Raw genomic sequence first — 14,474 nt, 5'->3', positions numbered from 1 at the left:
GGAGTCATTCCTTAATCTTTAGCGCTGGTCCAGTCATCTCCCACACAGGAAGGCAGAGGAAACTTGCGTAAAAGTCCTGGGGTTGACAGTCCACATGGTACAATATCCATTCCCTCCCAGTGAGAGCTTCCAGGGAGTGGAAACCAAGCCATCTTGTCTCCTAAGATACTAAAGGCTAAGTGGCCATTGAGGATGTGGTGGGTATACAACCACACATTAGCCTCAGCAAAGAGCTTTTCTGTGCCTGCTCATACCCTCTTCTTTATCCCTACACAAATGGATTTGCACTCAGTCCTGGGATTGGGATCTCAGCTTTACTATGGAATGGAAACTAACTCCTGCCTCAAACACTGAAACGGAAAGATTATTGAATGTCTCTTTGGGAGCAAGGACAGTACAAACAGTCTTTGAGTGACAGTTACCTTTGACTCAAGGCACTGAAAACCCTTTCTCAGAATTTAGCTTTATGCATCTCTAAGAGTGTTTGAGATCCAAGGAGGGAAGGGAAGGAGTGAGGATGGACAGCCTTCTGGGTCCTTCCTCTTCCCTTTATTTCAATGACTCTGGGCTCAGCACCCTGATCACCCCCAAAGCTTAGGATATTTTCCTGGGCCTTGCTGCCTGGCCTAGATGCAGGGAAGGAGGAGGCCAACTCCTCACACTCCCATTTCTCAGTTCTGCTCATTCAAAAACTCCCTCCCCAGTAGCTCAGCACAGCCCGCTGAGTGGGAACCTAAGAAGTGAGAGATGGAGAGAGAAAACCGGATTGCCATGAGAAGGGGCAGGACCTTGAGGACTGCAGGAGTTTTCCTTCCTCTTCCCCCTTCCCTTTCAGCAATGTTGGCAAACAAAGCTCCACAGCTGAGAAAGTAGACAGCCACCAGCACCAAAGCAGGCCCCTGGGGAAACAAAGGCTAGGACAAGGAATCGGAAGTGAAGGAGGCAGAGACAGGGATTTCTCAGTAGCTACAGAACACTGAATTCCAAGAGGGAGAAGAGGTTCTCTCCCAAGGTGGTCAGATAATCACAGCAGGGGCTTGCCATGGAGACTGTGGGCCTGAGCCCAGAACTTGAATGGACAGGCTGTGCAGGCAGGTCTTGTCTTGGAAAAGTTCCCATGGGCTCAGGTTTCACATTCCTTAGAGCCCAGACCCTCAAGAAAAAAATCACAAGGTCAAAAAAGCTGGGAAGTATCTCTACAGTGATGGGGGTCCTAAGCAGAACCGCTGGGAAAGTTCTTTGATAAACAGAACCCAGTTCCTACCTTTCCATCAGGGCTCATGCTGGGCCCATCCTACTTCTGAGGTGGGTGATGGAGTCCACCAGGGTATCCAGCCACCTCTTGATACTGAATTCCTATTTGTCCTAAGGTTTGGAGAAAGAAGCATTCCAGAGCCCACAGGTCTTTCTTTGCCCCACCCCCTCAGGCCCTCAGGGCAATTCCAGGTAAGAGGTAAATGTTATGTTTAGATAGTTTTTGCTCCTTAAAAGCAGAACTGTTCCATTGTCGGATTATCTCTAAAGTCTAGACCAAGGGTAGTCAACATTTTTATACCTACCACCCATTTCTGTATCTCAGTAGTAAAATTTTCTAACCACCCACCGGTTCCACAGTAATGGTGATTTATAAAGTAGGGAAGTAACTTTACTTTATAAAATTTATAAAGCAGAGTTATAGCATGTTAAAGCATATAATAATAATTACTTACCAAGTACTTATTTTTGTTAAGTTTGGCAGAATAAATCTTTATAAAACAACTTACTATAGTTAAATCTATCTTTTTATTTATACTTTGGTTGCTCTGCTACCACCCACCATGAAAGCTGGAATGCCCACTAGTGGGCGGTAGGGACCAGGTTGACTACCACTGGTCTAGATCAGCAATGCTCAATAAAAATATGAGAATCACATAGGTCATTTAAATTTTTCTACTAGCCACATTTAAAAAATAAGAAGAAACAAGGCCCTGGCCGGTTGGCTCAGCGGTAGACTGTTGGCCCAGTGTATGCAAGTCCCAGGTTTGATTCTCAGTCAGGGCACACAGGAGAAGCACCCATCTGCTTCTCCACCCTTCCCCCTCTCCTTCCTCTCTATCTCTCTCTTCCCCTCCAGCAGCCAAGGCTCCATTGGAGCAAAGTCAGCCCAGGAGCTAAAGATGGCTCCACGGCCTCCACCTCAGGTGCTAGAATGGCTCCATCCACAATGGAGCAACACCCCAGATGGGCAGAGCATCATCCCCTGGTGAGCATGCTGGGTGGATCCTGGTCAGGATGCAGGAGTCTGTCTGACGGCCTCTCTGCTTCTAACTTCAGAAAAATACAAAAATAAATAAATAAATAGGTAAAATATATTAATATATTTAATTTAACCCAATATGTCAAAAGTACTATTCAATGTGGAATCAATATATTATTAATGAGATTCTTTTGCATTCCTTTTTAATACTAAATCTCCAAAATCCAGTCTGTATTTTACATTGACTGCACATCTCAATTCAGACTAGCCATATTTTAAGTGCTCAATAGACACATATGGCAAGTGGGTACCTATGGGACAGCACATGGTTAGTTAACTGTCATAATCCCTTTTGCCCCTCTCCAGTGTAGGTATAGTGACACAGAGAAAATGGAAAGCAGTTTTTGAAGCCAGCCTAGGACATTCTCAATGCTTATCCTTCATACGTCCATCATATTCAATTATTATGAGCATTTATGGAGCATCTTCTATGTGCCAGGCTACATTCTACATATCTTCCCAACCTTCGGCATTCCATAAATGCACTTATATTTTTTTAATTCTCATTTGACTAAATCTGTCACCCAGAGCCAACAGGCTGTAGCTGACACATAAAACCATATCTTGCACACTGCCCTGAACAAAAAAATAATAAAGATCAAATGAATCTTCCCCCTCCCCAATCTGCAAGACATGCTAGAGCTCCTGCTTATGCTTTCAGCAGAAGAATTATTAATTTAAAGAGAAAACATATGGGTTTTGTTTTCAGAGAGCAAATAATTAAACATCCTACTCTCTTTCATGTCAATCTCATCTAAAACTGTCATCTGAACTGGGACTTAGTGTCCCGAAAAGATAACCCTATTGATGATCAAAGGAAAAGACTGGTTCCATTAGCCAAGATGCCTATACCGTGGCCTTCAAAATAAAGGGAGAAATGTATTTTAGAAGGATCTGAGTAACACACTTTACTCGTAACATTTTGTATTATATTGCTTGTTGTCTGTTTCAACTTACCTTCTAGCTGAGTACTTTATTTTAAGCACTACAAAAGTGGATGACATGTCTAGAGAAAGAACTGGAGTCACTGAAGGCTTTCTGCAAATGCATCTTATTTTACACTGGAAAGTAGGATGTGAACTCACATGAGAATGCGTTCAAGGATAGGATATTTAAATCACAGCATTCTTCATATCAGCTGAACTAAATCCATCCACTTTGCTCACTTGTGCCTGCACCAGTCTTAAACTTTTACTTCTTTTCTGTCTTGAAGTTTTCTATACTGCCTTTGGCATCTCAATTTGAAACATGGTTCAAAAAATTTGTGATAGAAAGATGCTATGAGAGGTCAGAAAGCATTATTTCTTAATCCCCTAGGAGCTAGATAGTAGAATGAGAATGAGTTTTTAAATCAGTTTCTTATTAGAATTACACCATTTTTCTCATGAAGTCCCCAAAGAGTAGCCAAATATATTACCAGAAAAAAGCTAACACAATGCCTTTTAAATATTCTTTTCTTCCATTCTAATTCTAAATTCACCCAAATTCTATTATCAGAGTTAAAATTTAGCACCTAATGACACAAACACTAATACCAAACTGGTATGCATACTTTTGAAAATAAAGGGGCATAAATTGCTAACACTATATAGCATGACTTTCTGATGTTAAAGATTGTAAGACTCTTTAAAACTCTAGTTTTAGGTATCAAGATCAGCTTGTAAACATTTTTAAAAAGGACCTTGTGCATAGAACTAAATTTTTGGTATGTTTTTGTCAAAATGCTGGATTGTTTATGTTTTCTTTGAAAAACTGTTTATGAAGCCAAATTGATTCTTATTCTTCTAACTTTCATTTATAATACAATGAAGTCAGTGAACATAATAATAACAATAATAATAATAATAATAATAATGGAAGATACAAATGTTGTCACTATTAGAGGATAATATTGAATTTGTCTTACAATGACCAAGATGATAGCTAATCTTAAAATGAAACAGAAGAAAAAATATAGCAGAAATTTTCTTAAATAAACTTAAAATAGGGTAAGCCATTCTGTGTATAACATAAAAACCTGGAAGCCATATAAAAATATAAATAAAATGAACTATATTACTTTTTAAAAATTATTTATGGCAAAAACAACCATAAGGAAAGGAAAAATATGAACAACAAACTGAGAGAAAATATATACAACTCATATTCCAGACACAGGAATAATCTGTTCTATATAAAAAGTTACTACAAATAAATAAAGAAAAAGATCAAGTACACAATTTAAAAATTGGCAAATGAAAGAAAATAAAAAGTTAACAGGAAAGAAAATATAAATGTCTGTTAGACACTTTTAATATACTAATGATATACTAAAAGTAAGACTAATAAAAATTTAGGTACAATGAGCGAACATCATTAATTATTGAATTAAAAAATTGTAATCTAATTAATCTAAAACTGACTCTGTTAGCAAAGGTATGTGTGTGGGGGAGAATCACTCTTAAACATTGATGCAAAGAATAGAAATTTATATAAACTCTATGAAGAACAATTTGGTCATGCTTATCAAAATTATAAATGCACATTGAAATTTGATTTACACATCATAGCTAAATTATACAAATCCAGACTGAAAGAAACTCTAAGATGCATTGTTTAGTGAAAAGAGACAAGTAAAAAATGCTAACAGTTGTTTTAAAGGGAGAGAGAAGGAAAAAAACCAACCAAATTTGATTATATACGCTATACATACCTCTGGAAAAAGACATAAGAAACTCACAACATTGGTTGCCTTTAGGGACTGAGGTGCTGGGGGCTTGATGGAAGAAGATTTTTTTGATGTACCCTTTTATAGTTTTTGAGTCAGAATCATATGAATGTAATATTTATTCAAAAAATAAATATTAAAATTAAAACATAAAGGAAAAAGGAATCAGTTTGCTTTAACCCCAAAATGTCCAAAACAAAATTCACTACATTATTTTTATTATGATTTTACTGGATTCAAAGTAGTACACAGTTGTGTCTAATTGACATTTACCTGTGAGACACATTAAAATTTTATTCCTTAGTAAAAGTTCTGCAGCTCTTTACTTTTATATTGCACGTGATTTCAAAACATCAATCACACTCACCTCCATTCCCATCCAGAAATTAGGGAAAATATCTACTTAATCACTTAAAGAAAGGTGAAATACTGGGAAATAGTTTTCCCAGTATTTCAGTGATAATCTTGTGGATATTGAGGTGGATGTCTTGCATGTATGACATATATTATATTTCTTGCCCTGCCTTTTCTTTTGAATATGACTACACATCTTTACATAGAAAGGAGTGGAGGATCATTTAGGTAGAGTCATGAGCTTATGGTTACTCAGCTTTGTGTACCTGGATATGAACTCAGTTTTATCTGACTTCAGAGTCTCTACTCTGTTCATTCCAACCACATTATCTTTAAAAAATAAGCAAGAAGCAAGTAAGGCAATAATAGAGGCTCTTATTTCTCATCAAAAATGGAGCTTGAAATTATAGTCTTTGATTTAAGATGCCAGTCTCCTCAATTCTTCTTATCAGAGCATTTATAAATTTATACCCTGACCTGCAATAACCAGAACCTAAAATACCAGAAAGGATGTTTTAAGGTTTTAACTTTGGAGTATAAACACACACACACACACACACACACACACACACACACTATCATCACTTCAGGGTGATGACAGTGCCTGTTACTGGTGGTAAACAGAACAGGGCTTAGGGTCAAACATACTGAGGTTAGAGATTTGGCTCCATAATTATTGCATACTAGCTGTATAATCTTGCAAATTTTGCTTATTCTCTAAGATACCTTGAGGATGATTTTAAGAAAGATGACGTCTTCTTATTGGATGGCTTCACTATTCATGTTTCTACTTTATTCCAGCCAGAGATGAAAACATTAAATTAGAAAATACTTCAAAATCAACACCAAGGCTGTTTTTGTCTGGCAGGAGGTGGGGAGAGCCAATAGGCAAAGAGCATTTATTAAGTATCTACCGGACACTCTTAACTTTTCTAGGTTGGATAAGGTGGTATGGAGAGATAGGGTAGAGAAGTGTAGAGAAAGGATAAGCCTTGTATCTGCTTCACACACACATACATACATCCCTAAATGCATGCACACAAAAACATGCAAAACAAACATAAAAACAGCCAAGAGCAAAAACAACACAAAAATCAGCCAAGAGCTTCTCTGTGCACTTTATTTGACTAGAAATATACTACTCACAAAACTTAGGGGATATTTCAAAATGAATATGAAGTGATAAAAATATCCCCTAATTTTTGTGATCAGTATATATTTTCACCATTAAGATGATACAGGCTTAATTATGGGATAGAAAATAATGTTGGGAGACAGTGAAGTCAACAGCCCTGTGATTTATGCAGTTTACACTTGCAAGCATTTGTTGAGCCTTCTAAAAGGTTAGTATACATTTGGAGGATTTTTTCTAATATGTATATATCTTGCCTTCACTTTAAGCCAAGGATTTAATTTCATCTACTGTGTCTTTGTATTTCCAATGCATAGTATTGGACTCTCCCAAAATTGACTCGAAAATACTTCTATGATTGACTGCTGTGTTATTTGACAGTTCCCAGGTAAAAAGTAATAACAATTTAGTGCAGATTACTATATCCCTCTCTATTGTCTGGAAGACAGGCAGATCCTCAAAATGGCTCCCAGCAGTGTTGGCCCTTTCACCAATGCATCAGACACAGGTGGGTTTCCAGAATTTCTCATTAGGTTAAAATTTTCACTTTATGCACTCAAAACCTCATTCATCTATCCATTTATTCATTCACTCCTTCAACCAGTATTTTTTAATGATAATATATATATATATATATCTTGTACTACTAGATATTGCACAAAATAAGAAATTGTAATGCAAGGTCCTTGGCTCTCATATGATTATGGCTATGAATAAGAGAAACAGGATAATGCCTAATGACAAAGCATCACCCTATATATTACTTGCTGTTTACAAACAAGAAAATGTAACTTTATATGGAGCGATCAGGCTGTCACCATTTCAACCAAGTTGATCTTAGCATCCCTAATGGTAGGAAAACCAGACATCATGCATACCTTTATTGTAATATTAAATGAAGTGTACATCAGCATCTATAATGTATTCCTGTCAAATATTTTACCTGAATCCAATCTGGTTTAGACCCAACTTTGAGTTACAGAAAATACAAAAAACAGAAAGGCATTTAAAAACTATACTGCATGAAAGCAGCCAGGAAAAACCAGGAGGTTCCACATTCCATGGGTTAATTCCTTATTTCCTTCAACAAGGCAATGAGGAAAGTAAAAATAAAGTGAGGACTGGTGACTTAAATGACAAAATCAAATGCTATATATGGTCCTTGATTGGTTATTGCTTTGAATATACCCAGCATAAGAATATTTTTAGAGAGATGAGGAAATGTGAATATGGATGAGGTATTAAATGATACTGAGAAATCATTGTTAATTTTGTTAGATGTGATAATGGTGTCATAGTTATATAGGAAAATGTCCTTTTGTTTTTTTAAAGGTGCATTCTTAAGTAATTAGGGTGAAACATCATAATGTATAAATTTACATTAAGTAAATCTCAGTACAGAGGGGGGAATAAAATAAATATGACAAAAGATTACATTTTAGTCGTTGATACATGGAAGTTCTTTCTACTATTTTCTTTATTTTTCTATTTGTTGAAATTTTCCCTAATACAAAGAAAGAGGTAAGAGAGAAAATACCATTCAACCTTAAAAAAGAAAGTCAAATAATGGTGAAAGTTAGAGTATGCTCAGTCCCTAGTGTCCAGGAAGCAACACAGAAACACAGATTCAAAGCTTTCTAGAAGTCTATTGAGAAACAGATCTCTTTGGCAAGGAATACTTCCTGGAAGAGGGAAGACATGAATGAATAAAACTGAAACATGCTCTGGCAGGGCTAAGGGTCAGTAATCCTAGCAAAGTTAAAGACAGTTTCCAGTTTAAAGACACACTCCCCTGGCTGGGTGGCTTAACTGCTCAGAGCATCATCCCCATATGGTTGTGGGCTCAAATCCCCAGTCAGGGCACATACAAGAGTCAACTAATGAATACATAGATAAAGGGGACAACAAACCAATGTATCTATCTATCTATCTATCTATCTATCTATCTATCTATCTCTAAGATCAATCAACAAATAAAAATTAAGATACACTTATTTCTACTCTCCTCCCACTGTGGGTTGCAGGATAGGCACTGTCCAATCTAACCTTCAGAGATGTTAAACCTCATTAGTTAACTTGATAGTAAAAGTTCTCCCTCTCGCCTGACCAGCTGGTGGCGCAGTGGATAGAGTGTCGGACTGGGATGCAGAGGACCCAGGTTCAAGACCCCGAGGTCGCCAGCTTGAGCGTGGGCTCATCTGGTTTGAGCAAAGCTCACCAGCTTGGACCCAAGGTCGCTGGCTCGAGCAAGGGGTTACTCGTTCTGCTGTAGCCCCACGGTCAAGGCACATATGAGAAAGCAATCAATGAACAACTAAGGTGTCACAACAAATAACTAATGATTGATGCTTCTCATTTCTCTCCGTTCCTGTCTGTCTGTCCCTATCTATCCCACTCTCTGTCTCTGTTAAAAAAAAAAAAAGTTTTGCCTCTCACTCCCTTCCTCACTCTAAAATCAATAAAACAAACATTTAAAAAATAAAAAAAATCCCGGCTGGATAGCTCAATTAGGTAGAGCATCCTGCGGAGGAGAGAGATTGCTGGTTAATTCCCTAGTCAGGGCACCTATGGGAACAGATTGATGTTTCTGTCTCTCCCTCTCTCTCCCTTCTTCTCTCTAAAATCAATATAAATAAATAAACAAACAAACAGTTAAAAGCTCACTTACTGTCGTTCTATAGAATGAACCTGACCATGACCTCCCGTCATCCTCCTCCGTAAGTTCCCAGCCAAATAGCTGTTGTACACTTGAAATCTGTATGGTTTTGTGAACCAATGTCACCCCAGTAAATGCAATAAAATTTAAAAAAAGAAAGAAAGAAAGAAAAACCTAATTGCAAACATCAAGGGATACTCATTGGCAAAGAAATGACCCCCAGCTACCTGTTGCACCAGCCTGGGGTGTGAACTCAGTCCAACCCAATTAGCTCTTTCCAGAGAGATTCCGGTGACTTCGGGGCCCATCCGAACAGCAAGCTCTAGGTCTAGCCCCAGCAGAACCACCCAGAGCCTCTGAACGCCCGGCGGGAGGGGGGGCATGTTTTCTCCCAACCTCCACATTGCCCATTTTTACCTCGCCCTTGTCCTTTATGAACAAATTTAGTGAGTTCACATCAAACAAAACAACAGCCGAATGGATGAGGTTGCCATTTATATGCTCTGACTAATGCAGTTCCTGATTTCCCTTCCAAATTAAATGCATTTCGCTTAGTACATTTTCAACAGACGTTGCTCATCTGCTCGATTAATGAGTTTGCTGTGAAAGCCTACTTTGGTAGCAATTTGAAACAAAAGGACCTTAACGTGACTGAGGCTCTGCTTCCCCTTCTCTCTCCATCTTAGCCTCTCTTCCTCCCCCTCCCTCCCCAGGGCAAATACTTCACCGAAGCGAGGACGGGGAAGCAGGAATTGGCTGAGGGTTCTCTTCTGTGTCACTACACTACATTAGGAATAAAACCTTCCACTTAAACACTTAAATGAAAACATCGAGAAACTAATTTACTATTTGCAATCACATGATTTAAGCCAAAGCTGCCTTAATTTCCTTCCCATTTTGCCTCATATTCAATGTGAGCGCACACTAGATTGGTCTCTGAAAAGGCTGTCTTCGAATCACAACACTTAAAGACCCCTTTCATTTTCTTTTTGATTAAATAATTGAAATTCCTGTCAGAGCCTGCACTTTCCTGATGCACAGATTTTGTGTGTGAGGATAAAGACCGCTTTCTGTTTGCTGCGTGGGTCTTAAAAGCCGGCAGGCTTTCCTTCATTGAGGGGCGGAGAAAATGGACCGGCGCTATTCACCCATTTCACAGAAACTTCCTGCACCAGTTAAATGATGGCTGGAGACAGAGTATGGGGAGCCGCCCCCTCCTTTAACCTGCTGAAAGAGAGCCCAGCTACCACCTAGTGCCAACTTGATCCATAGGCAAACAAAAACAAAGCCCACATGAGTAGAGATACATATGGTACCAAAACACACAAATACCGAAAAGAAATAATCAGTCACAGAAAACTTCATCTATTTCAACTCCAGAAACCTATGATTATTTACGTTCAGTGATGGGCTGGGGCAGGGGAACCCTGGATCAACAGCATCACCCAGCATCACCCAGCACAGCACAGCACAGCCTCTGAGGTTAAACCAAGTGCATCCTAAAGGAGGGAGGGAAAGACCCTCACTCAGAAGATAAGCTAACCCTCCCCTGCTCCAGTACCATCATCCTATGAAGTAGTGACCGAACAGCAGCAGGTACTTATGTGACTCTGTCCTTTAAAACCGATTTCTGAAATACACGCATGTACAAGCTGCACTCACAGACTCCTGGCTTATACTGCCTGTGGTGCGCAAGGCCACGCCCTGTTTCTCACCTGAGCCATGAACCGCAGGCCCCGTGAGAATTCAGACTGCATCTCAATTGTGATCTGATTTCCTCCCATCTGAGGGACTTCAGGGCTCTCTCCCTGGAAGCGGACAACTGTGTTAGATTCAGTTCCAAATGCTGGTCTGTGGACCAGTGATGACACATGACAAGGTTATTATTAAGATGAAAGAGAACAGTGAGGCCACTGTCAGGAATCTTTTATAGCATTCAATTCATTTCACATAAAAGAGCTGTCTTGTATTCTGATTATTATATTATAATATTATATTATTAGAGTGTAAGTTCCAAGAGGAGAAGAACTTTTGATTTTCTGGTTCTCTGTGTTTTCCCTTTACTCAGAAGACGACCTGTACATAATATGCACTTGATAAATATTTATTGAATGAATTGATTCCTATTTTCCTAGTATTAAAATATCCTTTCTTCTATTAAATGTTATTAATAGTGTCAGAGGTTGTTTTTTAAAATATTTTTTTTGAAAAAAAAATAAAGTATATAATTACCTTTCAAAATGTTTGTTGATCTATTATTTTTAAGTTTGAGAATCTCTGAATTAGATAATCCGTTAAAGAATATTTGATCCTATGAGCCATCAGACAGTGAGTGGGAACTTGTTCAAAGTCCTTTAACCACATAATGGCGAGGAGGTCTTGGAGGCAGGGAGATCTGGATTCAGGTACTGCACAACACATATTAGCCATATGACTTTGGGCTAGTGAACAAAGCCTGTTTTCTTCTCTGTAAAATGGGAGTCATGCTACTTTTCCTCCTAACCCCAGTGGAGAAGCTTGTGCCATTTGTGATTTTCCAGCACTATGAAGAGAGAACCTTGAAGTTGTCCCACTGACCTGGCTGCCCTCCTCTGGAAAAGATGTTCCCCTTTCCACTGGTACCCAGATCCAAGAGCCCCTTTCCAGAGAGAAAAAGCCGCATTTGCTTCTAAAGTGGGCACATTCTTGTCAGTCTGAAGGGAACCTGGAGCAAATCCTAATGGGGCTCTCCCGTTGTCTATCTTTGACTGCTCGGGGCAGGGAGCTGTATTTACAGGCTGGGCTGGTGGTGGGGGCCCTGGCACAAACCACGTTGGTGTAGGGGGAGGGCTGTCTTTCTCTCTCCCCCATCCCCTGACATGGGTAGGGCCTGGCCAGGGTATAAATAGGTAAGAACACTGGGCTTTCTCCATTCTCCCTGTCTCCTCAACCCTCTCTTTTCAGCACTTCTTCTCTCTTGAGCTGATCCTAAAGGACCCTGTGGTGTGCCCCCTGGAGGAGGTCCTGGATGTGACGGTATCCAATGGTGTCCACCTTGCACAAACACTTGGGCAAGGAAGGTGACAGTTTCAAGCTCAGTAAGTTGGAGCTTCTTGGGGAAAAGGACACAGAAAGCAGCATTCCAGAAGCTGACGAGTGACTTGGACAGCAACAAGGACAACAAGGTGAACTTCCAGATGTGTTCTTTCTTCTTCTCTTGTATCATCCTGTCGCCATGATGTGTAACAAGTTCTTCAAGGGCTTCCTCAGCAAGCAGCCCAGGAAGAAATGAGGGCTCCTCAGATGCGGTTGGGGGACCTCCCAGTTGGGGTCTTCCCTGTGGGCAGTGGAGACAGCCTTACCCTGGCTCCTCCAGACATGTGCAGGATGCTGAGCAAGTTTAGTAAACATTCTCGGAAGCTATGAACAAATAAAAAATATATTTTAATTTTTCAATAACAGGTGATGTACAATATGATATTAGTTTCAGGTGTACAACCCAGTGATTAGATATTTATATAACTTATGAATTGATTACCCTGATAAATCCAGAACCCATCTGACAACATAGTTATTACAATATTATTGATATTATTTACCTCTTTCCCATAACTAGAGCTATAACAAGAGCCAAGCAACCAGATCCTATATCAAGTTCTTGAAATATGACTGGGCAAAATTCTAGGTTTAGGCAGAATTCTCAAGAATGTAGGCATGTTTAAAGCACATTCCCTGGTTAGCCATGAGAAAAAGCACCTAGTTAATATTTCTAACCAATCCACATGTCTTGAACATCACTTATTTCACCAGAAAAAAAAAATTGCTAACACCAATGGTACATGTTAACAAAACTGATTAATAGGAGATAATATCATTAAAGTGCTTGTAGTAGCCACTTCAAGGGCATGGACTTTTGATTAGACTTTCAAATGCTAACTAACCAACCATAAAGTATGAGAGCTATGGCATATTCTTTCCACTGAAGTGATCCTAAATAAAGGCAATACAATAGTTCCATATAACAGTGATTTAGAGATCTTAAATCTTTATTAATGTTGTTATTTGACAGATGTTATCGATCCACAAAATCCAGAAGGTTGAAAACAACTGCTTCCTATCAAACTGCTTCTTTGTGGAAGGCTATTCATGAGGAAATGAGTTTCTCCAAAGGGAAAAGGGACTCTTGCACTCAGGCTGTTCCTGCATGTAATTTGTACCAAAATTTAATGCAAACCAATGTCCCAGTCACTTTTCCCAACTGACAAAGAGCACAGTTTTGAACAGAAGTCAGCCTGGATACCATCTTGGGGTGAATTGCATGCTTGCCAAACGGAGTTTGTTTCTTGTTGAGTTTGTGTGTATAAGAATGCACAAGTTGCAATTAATTCGCAGTGAAGTCACTCTTCAAGTTAATTAGAAATGCAAAGTGTGAGTCTAAATGTTATGAGATTATAAAATGGCTTAATAATGGGAACAATGAGATTGAAGCATATGCATTCTGGCCATGTAAATATTTCATAACAGCGCCAATCTGATTTCATTTGCCTAATCATGCCATTGATATGCAGCCACCAGCCTGCAAATAGAAAGGATGAATTGCAACAGATCACCCTTCTAATGTCATAATTATTAATATTTGAGGGAAATGGAGCTGCCATACTCTGATGGAAACTGCTAGGCATTTTGAATTGAGATAGGGATGGCCCTGCTGGGGGAAGAGGAGGAAGGTGATAGATACACCAGCCCCAACATCCCCATCCTGTTTATTGGCTACAAGTATTTAGGTAATTAGGCAGCTCAACAAATTAAAGGGATGAGAATGTGGGAGAGAAGAGTTGGAGGGCATAAATTCCCTAGCCCTCAATTGAAACTATAATAAGACACACATGCAACTGAAGAAATGGAGAGGAGGCCCTGGCCGGCTAGCTCAGTGGAAGAGCATTGGCCTGGCATGTGAAAGTCCCAGGTTCGATTCCCAGCCAGGGCACACAGGAGAAGTGCCTATTTGCTTCTCTACCCTTCCCCGCTCTACTTTCTCTCTGTCTCTCTCTTCCCCTCCCGCAGCCGAGGCTCCATTGGAGCAAAGTTGGCCCCGGGTGCTGAGGATGGCTCCATGGCCTCCGCCTCAGGCACTAGAATGGCTCCAGCTACAAAGGAGCAATGGCCCAGATGGGCAGAGCATCGCCCCCTGGTGGGCATACCGGGTACATCCCAGTCGGGCGCATTCAGGAGTCTGTCTCTCTGCCTCCCCACTTCTCACTTCAGAAAAATACAAAAAAAAAAAATGGAAAGGAAATGTTTTGTGGCAATAAAGGATGCTTTGCATGAGAGTTCAGCTCCATGCGGGATG

General features: G+C 39.6%; 1 pseudogene; it reads left to right on the top strand.

Moving 5' to 3' along the window:
• The first annotated feature begins 6,951 nt into the window (after positions 1 to 6,951).
• On the top strand, positions 6,952 to 12,416 carry LOC136392453 (protein S100-A4 pseudogene; annotated as a pseudogene).
• The last annotated feature ends 2,058 nt before the right edge of the window (positions 12,417 to 14,474 follow it).

Source organism: Saccopteryx leptura, chromosome 2, assembly GCF_036850995.1.
Source record: "Saccopteryx leptura isolate mSacLep1 chromosome 2, mSacLep1_pri_phased_curated, whole genome shotgun sequence".
Lineage (NCBI taxonomy): Eukaryota > Metazoa > Chordata > Mammalia > Chiroptera > Emballonuridae > Saccopteryx > Saccopteryx leptura.
Note: the sequence above shows the minus strand (reverse complement) of the source record. Positions and strands in the feature narration are given on the sequence as shown.